This window comes from Protopterus annectens, chromosome 3.part1 (genome assembly GCF_019279795.1).
Source record: "Protopterus annectens isolate FY-2018-M chromosome 3.part1, PAN1.0, whole genome shotgun sequence".
In the NCBI taxonomy this organism is placed as follows: Eukaryota; Metazoa; Chordata; order Ceratodontiformes; family Protopteridae; genus Protopterus; species Protopterus annectens.
This window is the reverse complement of record NC_056732.1, coordinates 201,695,391-201,710,057: the sequence shown is the minus strand read 5'-3', so window position 1 is coordinate 201,710,057 and position 14,667 is coordinate 201,695,391. Positions and strand designations below refer to the sequence as shown.

Genomic DNA, 14,667 nt, shown 5'->3' with positions numbered 1-14,667 from the left:
AAAGGCTTCTAGCATGCCTAGGGTACACCATAAACGAAAAGAAATCACAACAGGTACCCTCTCAAATAATTACATTCATGGGTGCAGGCTTGAATACAACTACCCTGATGGCTTACCTCATGTCAGACAAACAAAGGCAACTGACAACATACTTCAAATAAATGGCAACAAAATCCCAGTTATCTGCAAGACAAATTCTGCTGGCTTTGGGATTCATGGCATCCTGCATTCTACTGGTTCCATATGCGAGACTGCATATGAGGAAACTTCAGTGGTACCTAAAAAGTTTATGGAGTCACAGCCTGGAAACAAAGATTCCTCTCATTCCCTGCCTGCAACAGGAGTTTCTATGGTGGGCAGAGACATGTCACCAGAACAAGGGACTGTCATTCACTCTACCCCCTGCCACCCAAACCCTAACTACAGATGCATCAGACTATGCTTGGGGAGCCCACCTGGCAGGGAGATGCATTCAGGGCAAATGGAGCCCAAACCAAATGCATCTGCATATCAACCAGAAAGAAATGCTAGCTGTTCAGAATGCTCTGACAGCCTTCAAGGACTTACTTCATCCAGGACAACTACTGATAAGGATGGACAATACCACTGTTATGTGGTACATAAACAAGCAGGGGGGTACACAGTCTTACCCACTTTGCAGACTAGCCATGGCCTTGTGGAACACAGCCTTGACTTACCAAACACATCTTCAAGCAAAATTCCAGCTAGGAAAGCAAAATACTCTGGCAGACGACCTAAGCAGAAATCTTATGGAGTCATACGAATGGAAACTGGATCCACAAATCTTCAACAGGTCAACACAGAAATGGGGGAGCCCAGACATAGATCTATTTGCCTCTCCCCAGAACTATCAGTTGGACAAATTTTGCACAAGAACTCATCACAAAAAAGCATGGAAAGTGGATGCTCTATCCTTCAGATGGAAAAGTGTATCAGTCTATGCCTTTCCCCCTCTGCCTCTTCTCTCCAAGGTCTTACTAAAAGTCTGACAGGAAAAACCAAAAATGATCCTAATTGCTCCAGACTGGCCTCGCCAGCACTGGTACCTGCTTCTAAGGAATATGTCACACCTTCCTCCATGGTACTTGCCGCAAACAACTCATCTACTTTCTTAGCAGAACTTTCAAATTCTACATACTCGGCTCCAACCTCAGAATCTTGCAGCATGGCTGATCAGCTAATCATTCAAACCACATCTCTCAGTAAACCTGTGATGGATGTCATTTTGGAAGCCAGAAGCCCTAATACTAGAAAATCTTATGCTGATAAATGGAAGAGATTCTGTGCTTGAAACCAAGCACAAGGAATAGACACAGCAAAACCCAATATTCCTTAGATTTTATAATACTTAACTGAGATGCTTGACAAGGGCCTGTCTTTGTCTTCAATAAAAATCCATGCCTCTGCCATCTCGGCTCATTACAACACGGAGCCTCCCCTCTTTTCTCATCCACTGCTTAAACAGTATCTCAGAGGGGCCAAAAATTTAAGGCCTCCCAGGAGAGCACCAACTCCTACATGGGACATCTAGTTTTGTGCTGGAAAAACTTGCCCTGCCTCCTTTTGAACCAGCAGCTCCTGCGGATATAAAATTTCTATTTTGGAAGACAGCTTTTCTTTTGGCAGTCACTTCAGCAAGAAGGGTTTCAGAACTACAGGCTCTCATGGCAGTGGAGCCTTTCATTATTTTTTACCCTGACAGGGTGGCCCTCAGGACCAATCCTTCTTTTATGCCTAAGGTGGTATCCAATGTGGTTCTTAACCAGACCATTCACCTGCCAACATTTTACCCAAATCCGCAGAACAAGGGGGAGAAGATTCTGCATTCATAGGATGTACAAGACAACTAAGATTCTTCTTAAACAGGGCAAAATCTCTAAGAAAGTCTGAGCAACTACTGGTAGCATTTGCTGCAGGATCAGAGGGGAATGCTATATCAAAGCAGACCATTTCTAAATGGATAAGCCACTGCATTCATTTCTGCTATTTGCGCCATGGTAAACCTGTGCCCATGGGGATCAGATCACATTCCACCAGGGCTGCCTCTACTTCAACAGCTTTCCTCAGAGGGATCCCAACCAAAGACACTCTAGAAGCTGCTACTTGGAGCTCTGTTCATACCTTCACAAAGCATTATAATTTAGCTCTCTTCTCTAAATCCAGGGCAGGCTTTGCCACTGCAGTCCTGCAGGGCCTTATAGCCGCTCTTAATGCTGTTAGGTTCCATCCTCCCATCCATAGCTTTGGGATTCTACCCAAATGTAATGACTTCAACAGTGAAACACAAAGAACATAGTACAATTGTGTACACTTACCATAAATGTAGATGTTCGAGTGTATTCACTGTTGCAGTCCGGTTATCCACCTGCCATCCCCCATTCTATAGCTTTTCTTTCCTTCACTATACTCAAAAGCCTTTGTGGTGTATTTGCTTTTCGTTGAAGGTAAAGTTTATGTTTCTAAAAGTGCATTTGTATATTTACAATTTATTTATATATATATATATATATATATATATATATATATATATATATATATATATATATATATACATACACACACACATATATATATGTATATATATTTTTGCTCCCCATTTGGGGGGCACCTGACATCTGAGGCAAGAAAAACTGATTAAAATGGCGCCGGCTGCATGTTTTATACCCCTGATGACTTGACGTCATGAAAGAGGAGACCGCAACTGACGCAGGACCCAAGACTTTGTTATTCAGGCCGATTGAGGGCAACCTGCTAGCAGATTACCCTAATGTAATAACTGCAACAATGAATACACTCAAACATCTGCATTTATGGTAAGTGTACACAACTGTACTTTAATGTACATACTTACTATAAATGTAGATGTTCGAGTGTATTCACTGTTGCAGTCCTGGTTACCCTCTCTCTAGCCCCCTGACTTCTTTTGGCTGTACCTCTTTTCCTTTTTACTATGCTTAAAGCTTTTTGGTGTATTTGTTTTTTTGTTGGAGATGTAACCTTGTATATCTTTAATTGCTTCCCATTATGGGGGCACCTGACATCTGGGGCAAGAAAAACTGATGTAATGGAGTCGGCTGCATGTTTATACCCCTGACATCATAGAAGATGAGACAGCAACAGACGCAGGACCCAAGACACTGATAATCAGGCCAACTGAGGGCTACTGCAAGAAGATAACCCAAATGTGATGACTGCAACAGTGAATACACTCGAACATCTACATTTATGGTAAGTGTACACAACTGTACTTAAATCAGATTTTCGGAAAGCTGGGTTCAATTTCACTAGCCACACCCAGGCCTGATTACTGCTAGACCTGTTGAATCAAGAGATCACTTAAATAGAACCTGTCAGACAAAGTGAAGTAGGCCAAAAGATCCCAAGAAGAAAGACATCATGCCGCTATCTAAAGAAATTCTGAAACAGATGAGAAACAAAGTAATTGACATCTGTCAGTCTGGAAAAGGTTACAAAGCCCATTTCTAAAGCTTTGGGACTCCAGCAAACCACGGTGAGAGCCATTATCCGCAAGTGGAGAAAACATGGAACAGTTGTGAACCTTCCTATGAGTGGCTGGCCTGCAAACAGTACCCCAAGAGCGCAGCGATGACTCATCCAAGAGGTCTTTAAAGAACCCAGAACAACATGTAGAGAACTTCAGGCCTCACTTGCCTCAGTTAAGGTCAGTGTTCATAACTCAACCATAAGAAAGAGACTGGGCAAAAATGGCATGCATGGCAGAGTTCCAAGGTGTAAACCACTGCTGACCAAAAAGAGCATGATGCAAAAAATTCCCTTACCAGCCTTAGTAAGAAGCTGAGATCCCTCATAAAAATCCTCCAAAGCTTGTTACGAAAATAAAATTGCCCTAGATTCCAAAGACAACCACAAGGCATTCTATAGTTATGTCAAGAATCTAAATGGCAATGCCCAGATCTGCTCTGAGATACAGCAGAATGGCATTAAATATACTGATCCCAAGGATATTGCCAATATCCTGGCAGATTGATTTAGTGCCAACGTCACCCCCCTCTTACCCCCTAAAGGGCCCATCTCAATACCAAAAGATTGCCAAATTCCAGTAATCACGGCCACACAGGTAGAAACCGCACACTCCAAAGCTAAGAATACAGCATCCATGGGACCAAATGACATCCCGGGCTGTGTACTACATGAACTACATAATGAACTGGCACTTCACCTAAGTGTCAAGTTTAATCATAGCCTCACCTCAGGCTTCATGCCCACTGAGTGGTGCACAGTTACAGTTATCCCACTCCACAAGGGGGGATCCACCTTGGATCCTGGGAACTACCATCCCATCAGTCTGACGAGCCTGATCTGCAAGGGCATGGAATGCATTATCATGGAACTTATAAACAAAGACATTGGCAACCTTCAAACACTGGACCCCACCCAGTTTGGGTTCAAGAAGGGCCGATCTTGTCTCCTGAACCTGATTGACTTCTTCAAATCAGTCTCCAGAGCTGTAGACGAGGGTAAAGCGGTCCACACAGCTTATTTGGACCTCGCCAAGGCCTTTGACACCATCCCCCACTCTGGAATCATAGATAAACTTACTAAGCCGGGCATAAATCCCTACGTCACTCGATGGGTTGCCAACTGGCCTACTGACAGAACCCAGACTAAAAGTAACCGACTCCAGACAAGTGGAGTACCTCAGGGTTTAGTCTTGGGACCGCTCTTGTTTGGCATCTACTACTTTGAAGTACAGGCCAGCACTAAGGGACTCTGGCTAACAAAGTTTGCAGATGACTGCAAACTGGGAGACATTTTTGAATCCCCAAATGATGTGGATATTCTACAAAAGGGCCTTACAGAAACAGATGCCTGGTGCCAGAGCCATGGGCTCAAGCTTAATGCCAAGAAATGTATAGTTATCCCTTTGGGAAAAAACCTATACCCATGAATTACCACATAGGTGGCAGTACACTAAACACCGAAAGTGTGATGATAGACTTAGGGACACAAGTGGACAGTGGTCTCACCTTCGATAAACACATCGCCACAACAGTCAGGAAATCCTTCTATGTGGCACACTTCATCACTAAGGACTTTATATCCAGAAAAAATTAGATCATTGTCCCACTGTACTCATCCCTCATTAGACCCATTATAGAGTACAACGCCCTGTTTGGTATGTACCTCACAAGACATCTGCAACAGCCAGAAATACCCCACTAAAAGAATCACAGGCCTAAAGCAGATGCCCTATGCTGACCATCTAAAAAAACTCCAGCTATACTCTGTGGCATATCGTCTACTCAGAGGCGATCACTGCTTAACATACAAGGCCATGTCAAACCCTGAGCTGTTGGACATGCTCCACTTAAAGAAATCCCAATCTCTCAGAGCCACATGCTCCAGGGATCTAAACCTTGTCATCACAATCAACAAATCATGCTGGAGGGATAGGTTACTGACCTAGAGACTCCCCATACTCTGGAATAGACTGCCCATACATGTCAAGCATAGCACCTCCTTGGCCCACTTCAAAAGGAACCTTAACGATTGGATGGGAGATGGGAAATTCACCCCGGGGTTCACGTCAGTCGCCCTGCTAGACAGGGGTCCAGGGAAGTAAATAATATGAGAAGAAATATCCATGGAATTGTTATGGCTAGGCTTGTATAGGCCCTAGGGCCAATAGCCTAGTATCGACCTATGAACATAAAGGTTCTTCTCACTTTTTCCAAAAAACATCTTGATGATCCCCAAGACTTTTGAGAAATGATTCTGTGGACTGACGAAACAAAAGTTGAACATTTTGGGATCTGGCGTAAAAGTAATACAGCATTTCAGAAAAGGAACATCATGCCAACAGTCAAACATGTTGGGAGTATTGTGATGGTCTAGGGCTGCTTTACTGCTTCTGTACCTGGATGACTTGCAGTGATTGATGGAACTATGAATTCTGCTCTCTACCAAAAAATCCTGAAGGAGAATGTCCGGCCATTAGTTCGTGACCTCAAGCTGAAGCACACTTGGGTTCTGCAGCAGGACAGTGATCCAAAAGCACACCAGCAAGTCCACCTCTGAATGGCTTAAAAAAACAAAATGAAGGTTTTAGAGTGGCCTACTCAAAGTCTGGACTTGAATCCAATTGAGATGCAGTGGCATGACCTTAAATAGGTGGTTCATGCTCGGAAACTCTCCAGTATGGCTGCCTTTAAACAATTCTTCAAAGAAGAGTGGGCCAAAATTCCTCAACAGCGATGTGAAAGACTCATTGCCAGTTATCGTAAATGCTTGATTGCAGTTGTTGCTGCTAAGGGTGGCACGACCAGTTATTAGGTTTAGGGGGCAATTGCCTTTTCACATAGGGCCATTTAGGATTGGATAGTTTTTTTTCCATTAATAAATAAAATCATCACTTATAAACTGCATTTTCTGTTTACTTGGGTTATTTTTGTCTAAATTTTATATTTCTTTGATGATTTGAAACATTTAAGTGTGACAAACATGCAAAAAAAATAAGAAATCAGGAAGGGGGAAAATGCTTTTCCGTTGCACTGTATGTCCCTTGCCTGAAGCAGCATTCTGCCATCACCCAGAATGATGCCTCAATACAACCAGAAAATGACTGACTTTAACAATTGGCTTAGTTTCTGGTGTCATTCCAGGGGGATCCAGTACCTGACAGCCTGAGAAGATATGATCGACAAACCACGATGCTTTGCCAGAGATGGCCTGCATCTGTCTCACCTGAGCTTCAGGCTTCTGGCAAAGACTCTTGGCTTCCCTATAGTGCCTTTTTTAGGCTAACATCAAAATTTCAACAAAACACAAATTAAAGGTCATGCTGCTAAACACTAGGAGTCTAAACATGAAACTGCACTCATTGCAAGCATTCATAGGTTCATAGGTTGGTACTAAGCTATCGGCCCTAGGGACTATACAAGCCTAGCCATAAGAATTCCCTGGCTATTTCTTCCCACAATATTTACTTCCCTGGACCCCTGTCTAGCAGGGTGACTGATGTGATCCCCGGGGTGAATTTCCTGTCTCCCATCCAATCATCAAAGTTCCCTTTAAAGAGGGCCAAAGAGGCACTCTGCTTGACATGTATGGACAGTCTATTCCAGAGTCTGGGGAGTCTCTGGGTCAGGAAACTATGCCTCCAGCATGTTTTGTTCATTGTGATGACAAGGTTTAGATCCCTGGAGCATGTGGCTCTGAGGGATTGGGATTTATTTAAGTGTAGTGTGTCAAACAGCTCTGGGTTTGACATGGCCTTGTATGTTAAGCAGAGATCACCTCTGAGTAGACGATATGCGACAAGAGTATAACTGGAGTTTTTTTAGATGGTCAGGATATGTCATCTGCTTTAGGCCTGTGATTCTTTTAGTGAGGTAGTTCTGTGGTCTTTCCAGTTGTTACAGATGTCTTGAGAGGTACATACCAAATAGGGTGTTGTATTCTATAATGTGTCTAATGAGGGATGAGTACAGTGGGACAATGATCTCCTTTTTTCTGGATGAAAAGCCCTTAGTGATGAGGTGTGCCATGTAGAAGGATTTCCTGACTGTTGTGGCGATGTGGTTATCGAAAGTGAGTCCACTGTCCACTTGTGTCCCTAAGTCTCTCATCACACTTTCGATGTTTAGTGTCCTGCCACCTATAGATGTTCATCGTGTTACACTGCTGCAGTCATCACACTTGGGTTATCCTGCCGTCAGGCGGTCCCACAGTCGGCCAGAATTCCAAAGTCTTGGTCCGGCGTCCATTGCTGTTGCTTCTTCCCTGACGTCAGTGTGCCAGGGGTATATAAGATGCATCCGACGCCAGTCTTTCTTGCCACGTGGTGCCCAAAGCAGAAGCAGTTCGCGGAGATTTTCAAATCGAATTTCAGACCAAAGTCTTCAATAAAGCTAAGTACCCCGTTGGGGAACCTTTTCTTACCTCAGTCCGATGTCAATTGCATTTCCTGTGGGAAACAAATACCTCATAAGGATTTTCATTCTTATTGTATTCCTTGCCTAGGCCCAGACCACGATGTCACAGGTTGTCGGTTTTGTGCTAGGTTTAATAAACGAACTATTAAATGTCGGTTTGATTTTGCCCGACATTATTTTGGTAGGAAATTTAATTATACCATGCCGTCGGAGCAACCGACGACTGGAATGCATAAAAACTGCAAAGATAAGGACAGGGAGCTGAGACCAAAACCAGACTCCGAGGCCTCTGCTAGGCCAGTCGCCGGTTCTCCGGTTTTCAGTGAGGCGCCTATGCAGCCCCTGACGACCGCTGATTTAGAACCACAGGTGACATCCGATTCACAAGCGGAGATTGCTAGGCCTCCACAACCTTTACCTGTAGGCCCTTCCGACTCCATGCCTGAAGGAGATTTTGGTGCAGTTGAAGCGCCTTCAGTTGTAGAAGGTGTCTTCAGACTGACTACACTCACTATTAAATCCTATGCAAAGCTGAAAACTCCTTTAAAAACAAAGAAGACTGTACAGCAGTCTCCAGTACAAGGCCCCATGCCTAAGAAACAGATGCTCAAGATGGCTGAAGACTTAATTACCCTAATCAGGGGTTCCCATCCCCATCCTGATAAAAGGTCAAGACAGGAGGAGGACTATGCTTCCTCTGACCAGGTTTCAATTTCCTCAGACTCTTCTGAGGAGCAGGAATATTCCTTTTCCCCCTTATGAAGACTCTGATGCTGAAGAGTCTATCACTTCTGCATCTCCCCCAAAAGACTACTCTTTTGGGGAAGCCTTACATACCATGAGGGAACATTTCCACTGGAAAGGCCAGGATTACTCTGATTCTAAGAAAAGGCTCCGAGAGTTCCTTTTACTACCCCAGCACAGACCACTTGCTCTTCCACCTGTGTTAGACATTTTGGATGATGTTTATTCAGAATCTAGCCTTAACCCAGATTCACTACCTCCTGCACCAGCCAAACCAGACAGATACTACAGAGTCCCTGACTCACACAAATTCCTGTATAAAAGCCCTGTTGCTGACCCAGAAACCATTTCCCAGGGTCCCAAAGGGGTTAAGGCCTCTATTGCTAAAAATCCTGTGCCCTCTGAAAGGGATTCTAGAGCACTAGACAGATGGGTAAAGAAAGTATGTACCTCAGCTACTCTAGCTATGAGGGCCTTAAATTGTCAGTTTCACATGCTGAAATATCAACAATGTTTGATGTCTCAGTTAAAACAAAAAATGCTCAGACATACAGAACAGCCTGATTACAAGGAAATACAAGATTTGTTGCATGCAGCTGAACAAGTGTTTGATTCATTGGAAGCTTCTTGTAGAGCAGCAGTGACAGGGTCTGTCATACGTAGGCATACTTGGTTAAAAGAACAAACTTTACCTGATCATGTTAAAGGAAAGTTATTGGATGCACCTTTACAGCAGGATGTTTTATTTGGTGTAAAAGCAGAAGTAGTTTTAAAGAAAATGGAGGATAGGGCAAAATCTATGCAGACGGTCAAGGATTTTTTAAAGGTTCAACCCCCTCGTTTCAGCAGAAATTGGCCAACCAAAAACTGGTCCTTTCCAGCTTCTGCCAGACCACAGGGGGGCAGATACAGACACCCAAGGGGCAGAGGCCAGTCACAAGGCTCTTACCAGCCTCGACAATGGGGTGCCACAACCCAAAAAGGAGGAGAAGACAGGTCTCAAACTACCAGAAGACAAACACAATGACTTACCCCTCAGACTACCAAGCAAAACCCTCTTGGCAGCTCCCTTGGGGGGGAAAACTAGCACTTTTAGCAGACAATTGGCACATCATCACAAAAGACGAAATGTGTCCTAAATATTGTATCTCAAGGATACATATTCCACTTTCACACTTTGCCAAGGATAAAAGGAATGCCAAACCTGCCATCAAATCAATGGGCAAAGGCTCAAAAGCAAATTTCAGCTCTCATAGACATGAGAGCCATTCAACAGGTTCCTACACAGGAGCAAGGACAAGGATTTTACTCAAGACTGTTTCTAGTTCCCCGAAAGGACAAAGCCTGGAGACCCATTCTGGACCTCTCAATTCTAAACACATACCTGAAAGTACCCAAATTCAAGATGCTAACACTACAGCAACTTCTTCCCATGCTGGGCAAGAAGGCTTGGCTAGTAACATTGGACCTCAAGGAGGCATACCTGCATGTCCCTATCAGACAAAATTGCAGAAGATACCTCCTATTTATAGCAGGTTCAACCCATTACCAATTCTCTGCACTGCCCTTTGGCTTATCTACTGCACCCAGGGTCTTCACAAAATGCCTGGCACCAGTAATTGCATACTGCAGACAAAGAGAGATTCAGATATATCCATACCTGGACGACTGCCTTATTCAAGCAGAAAGCAAGGACATTCTATTAAAGCATCTGGCATTTGTCAAAAACCTACTAAGTTACCTAGGGTACACGGTAAATGAAAAGAAGTCAAAACTAGTGCCCTCACAAGACATAATATTCCTGGGTGTCAGCTTAAATGCAATGGCCCAGATGGCTTATCTCACACCAGACAAGCAAGGACAACTGACTCAATACTTCAAAATGATGGCAACAAAGACCCAACTCCCTGCAAGAAAAATTCTGCAGGCCTTGGGATTCACGGCATCTTGCATACTACTAATACCATTTGCAAAACTGAATATGAGGAAATTACAGTGGTATCTGAAAAGCGTATTGACTCAACACAGCCACAGCTTGGAAACAATAATTCCACTCATACCCTGCCTTCAACAGGAGTTTCTATGGTGGGCTCAGGCATGTCACCTCAACAAGGGTCAGCCTTTTACCTTACCCACAGCCAGGCAAACTATAACAACAGATGCATTGGATTATGCCTGGGGAGCGCACATGGCAGGACAGTGTATTCAGGACAAATGGTCTGCAGACCAAAGGCATCTACATATCAATCAAAAAGAGATGCTAGCTGTACAAAATGCCCTAACAGCTTTCAAGGACCTCCTACATCCAGGACAACTCCTAATAAAGACGGACAACACCACAGTGATGTGGTACATAAACAAACAAGGGGGCACACACTCCTACCCCCTATGCAGACAAGCAATGACCTTGTGGAACACAGCACTGACCTACCAAGTTAAACTACAAGCACAATTCCTGCCAGGAAAGAAAAACACATTGGCAGACGATCTAAGGAGAAACATCATAGAGCCTCACGAGTATAAACTAGATCCACAAGTATTCGCAATGATAACTCAAAAATGGGGGAGCCCAGACATAGATCTGTTTGCTTCCCCCCAAAACTACCAACTATGGAAATTCTGCACAAGGACATACCACACACTAGCTTGGAAAGTGGACGCCCTCTCATTCAGTTGGAAAACATTGACAGTGTATGCCTTTCCTCCACTGCCTCTTCTGGCAAAGGTGCTGCTGAAAGCCAGATTAGAGAGGCCACAAATGATACTCATTGCTCCAGACTGGCCACGCCAACACTGGTATCTAGTACTAAGGAACATGGCTCAAGGCCCACCATGGATTTTACCTACAATTCACCTGCTCACTCAGCAAAACAATCAGATTCTACACAGCCAGCTCAAGACTTTAAATCTGGCTGCATGGCAAATTGCCTAAACAACCAGTCAACACTTCTGTCTAAAGCTGTGATGGATGTCATTCTGGAGGCCAGGAGGCCCAGCACCAGGAAAGTCTATTCAGACAAATGGAAAAGATTCTGCGCCTGGAACCAGGCTAAAGGCCAAAATCCCCTTGTCCCAAATATTCCTCAGATTCTTCAATATTTAACTGAAATGTTGCACAAAGGACTTTCCTTCTCATCTATTAAGATCCACACCTCAGCTATTTCAGCTCAATACAACACGGATCCTCCTATATTTTCACATCCATTACTAAGACAGTTCCTCAGAAGGGCTAAGAACATAAGACTGCCCCAGAGAGCACCAACACCAACTTGGGATCTCAACTTTCTTTTGGAAAACTTACACTACCGCCCTTTGAACCAGCTTTCATAGCTGATCTACAGTTCCAATCATGGAAAACTGCCCTGGTGCTAGCAATAACTTCAGCATGAAGATTCTCAGAACTACAGCCCCTAATGGCAGTGGAGCCTTTCATCATTTTTCATCAAGACAGAGTCTCTTTACGAACAACCCTTCCTTTATGCCAAAAGTGGTATCCAGTGTGGCCCTCAACCAAACCATTCATTTGCCCACCTTTTATCCAAACCCCCAGAACAAAGGGGAAAGGCTCCTATACTCTTTGGACATTCACAGGCAATTACATTACTACTTGGATAAAACTAAGGCTTTCAGAAAATCTGACCAGCTCTTTGTATCCTGTGCTGCAGGATCACAAGGAAAAGCTATCTCAAAACAAACCATTTCAAAATGGATAGGACATTGTATCCGTTTCTGCTACACACACCATGGGAAATCTGTGCCTGGTAACATCAGGCCCCATTCCACCAGGGCTACAACAACATCAACAGCCTTCCTCAGAGGGGTACCAACCAAGGATATTTTGGAGGCTGCAGCTTGGAGTTTCAGTGCACACCTTTACCAAGCACCATCACTTACCTCTATACTCTAAAACCAGAGCTGGCTTTGCCACTGCAGTTCTGCAGGGCCTACTAGCCTCTCCAAACCCTGTTTAGTTCCACCACCCATCCTTAGCTTTGGGATTCAACCCAAGTGTGATGACTGCAGCAGTGTAACACGATGAACATAGTACAGTTTTGTACCTACCATAAATGTAGATGTTTGAGTGTTTACACTGCTGCAGTCCAGGTTACCCTTCCTCCATCCCCTTTGAACTAGCTGGATTTATCTTTACCTTTCTATCCTATCCAACCTTTGTGGTGTATTTGCTTGTAACTGAAGGTATTGTTTTATTTTTATATGTATATTTTTTATTAGCAATATGTATTGCCTACCTATTGGGGGCACCTGACATCTGGGGCAAGAAAAACTGAAGAAAATGGCGTCAGATGCATCTTATATACCCCTGGCGCACTGACGTCGGGGAAGAAGCGGCAGCAACCGACGCCGGACCAAGACTTTGGAACTCAGGCCGACTGCGGGACTGCCTGACTGCTGGATAACCCAAGTGTGATGACTGCAGCAGTGTGAACACTCGAACATTTACATTTATGGTAGGTACAAAACTGTACTTTCATGGGTAGATGTTTTTTTCCAAAGGAGATGACTATACATTTCTTGGCATTAAGCTTGAGCCCATGGCTCTGGCATCAGGCATCTGTTTCTGTAAGGCTGTTTTGTAGAATATCCACATCATTTGGGGATTCATTAATGGCTCCCAGTTTGCAGTCATCTGCAAACTTTGTTAGCCAGAGTCCCTTAGCGTTGGCCTGTACTTCAGAGAAGTAGATGCCAAACTAGAGTGGTCCCAGGACTGAACCCTGAGGTACTCCACTTGTCTGGAGCTGGATTTGGAGTCGGCTACTTTTACAGGACCCATTCAAGCCCCATGGGGGGGGGGGGGGGGATTGACTGATAGCGACTATCATTTAAACAGCTGTCAGGATTGACTGGTGTTTTTTTTTTTTTTTTCTTGCTTCTGCTATATCCCCAAGCATGCATGCAGCAGAACATGTGGGTCCATGCAATGCGCTGATTTGTGACTTCAGGATGCACGAGTGATGGTTTCCCCGGTCTCCACCAGGAAAATTATACTGGCTCCATGTGTCCTCAGTACACACACTTCTCCCCCCAGGAGAGAGATGAGTTTGCTGCACCCCTTCATCTTCCCTTTCCCTACCTGGCTCCTCCAGTGCCACACCTGATGGTCAATTCCTGGTTGCGTGGGTTGCAGTAAGATCTCGATCTCTGTACCCCACAGAGCCAGACCATTTATTTAAATATGTTAAAGTATTCAGGAAACATTAACAACAAAATGTCATTTTTATTTGAGTCAAGTCAGATATTATTTTCATCTGAAGCTTACAACATGCACTCTCATAAAAACAGCTGTCCTTTTTCTCTGCAGTTTTTTTCCTTATAGTGCTTTTTTAATGAGGAAAATTAACATAAAAAGCCACCAGAAGTTTGTGTTCATTTGCTTTAGCAAGTACAGCTTCATATTTTTCATATTTTTAGTTAATTGTTCGAGTGTTGTTTAAATGTGTTTTGTAAATGAGTTATGACATTTTTAAATTCAGGCTGACATGCTTTTTGGGTTCTGATAAGACTTGCATAGAAACTGTAGTAAATAGCACTGTGCTCGGCTCTATATTGGTGTTTTGTGAATCCTGGCTAATGTTCTTCTACATTTTTCAGTCATTGTACTAAGTTGCCATCTGCCATTCTGGCAGTAAGTGAGCATTTTTCTCTAGTTTCCATGCATTGGTGCCTGACAGTTTGGAAATCAGTATTACAAGACTATATCACAATTGAACTGTTTCTAATCATGAATTGAAGTCCACATACCTTAGTCACAAAATAACATAGCTTGTTTAGATCAGAGGGCACGAGTACCATTGTGAACATCCAGTACTTCCAGGTGCTTGCCACCCGTGCACATGCCAGACTTAGAAAATTTAAACTAAGTGATAACATTGTGTTACTATTATCTTCATTCCATTGCATAATGTCTTCTTCAGGTGTGTTGCATCATTTTAAGGAAATAATTTCACTTTATAATACTTTGCTT

At 43.6% G+C, this 14,667-nt stretch overlaps 1 protein-coding gene across 3 annotated transcripts in view; it reads left to right on the top strand.

Annotated features, from left to right (window-relative positions):
- CUL2 (cullin 2) overlaps positions 1 to 14,667 on the top strand; it is a 2,069,186-nt gene that overhangs the window by 282,734 nt on the left and 1,771,785 nt on the right. The window lies entirely within an intron of this gene.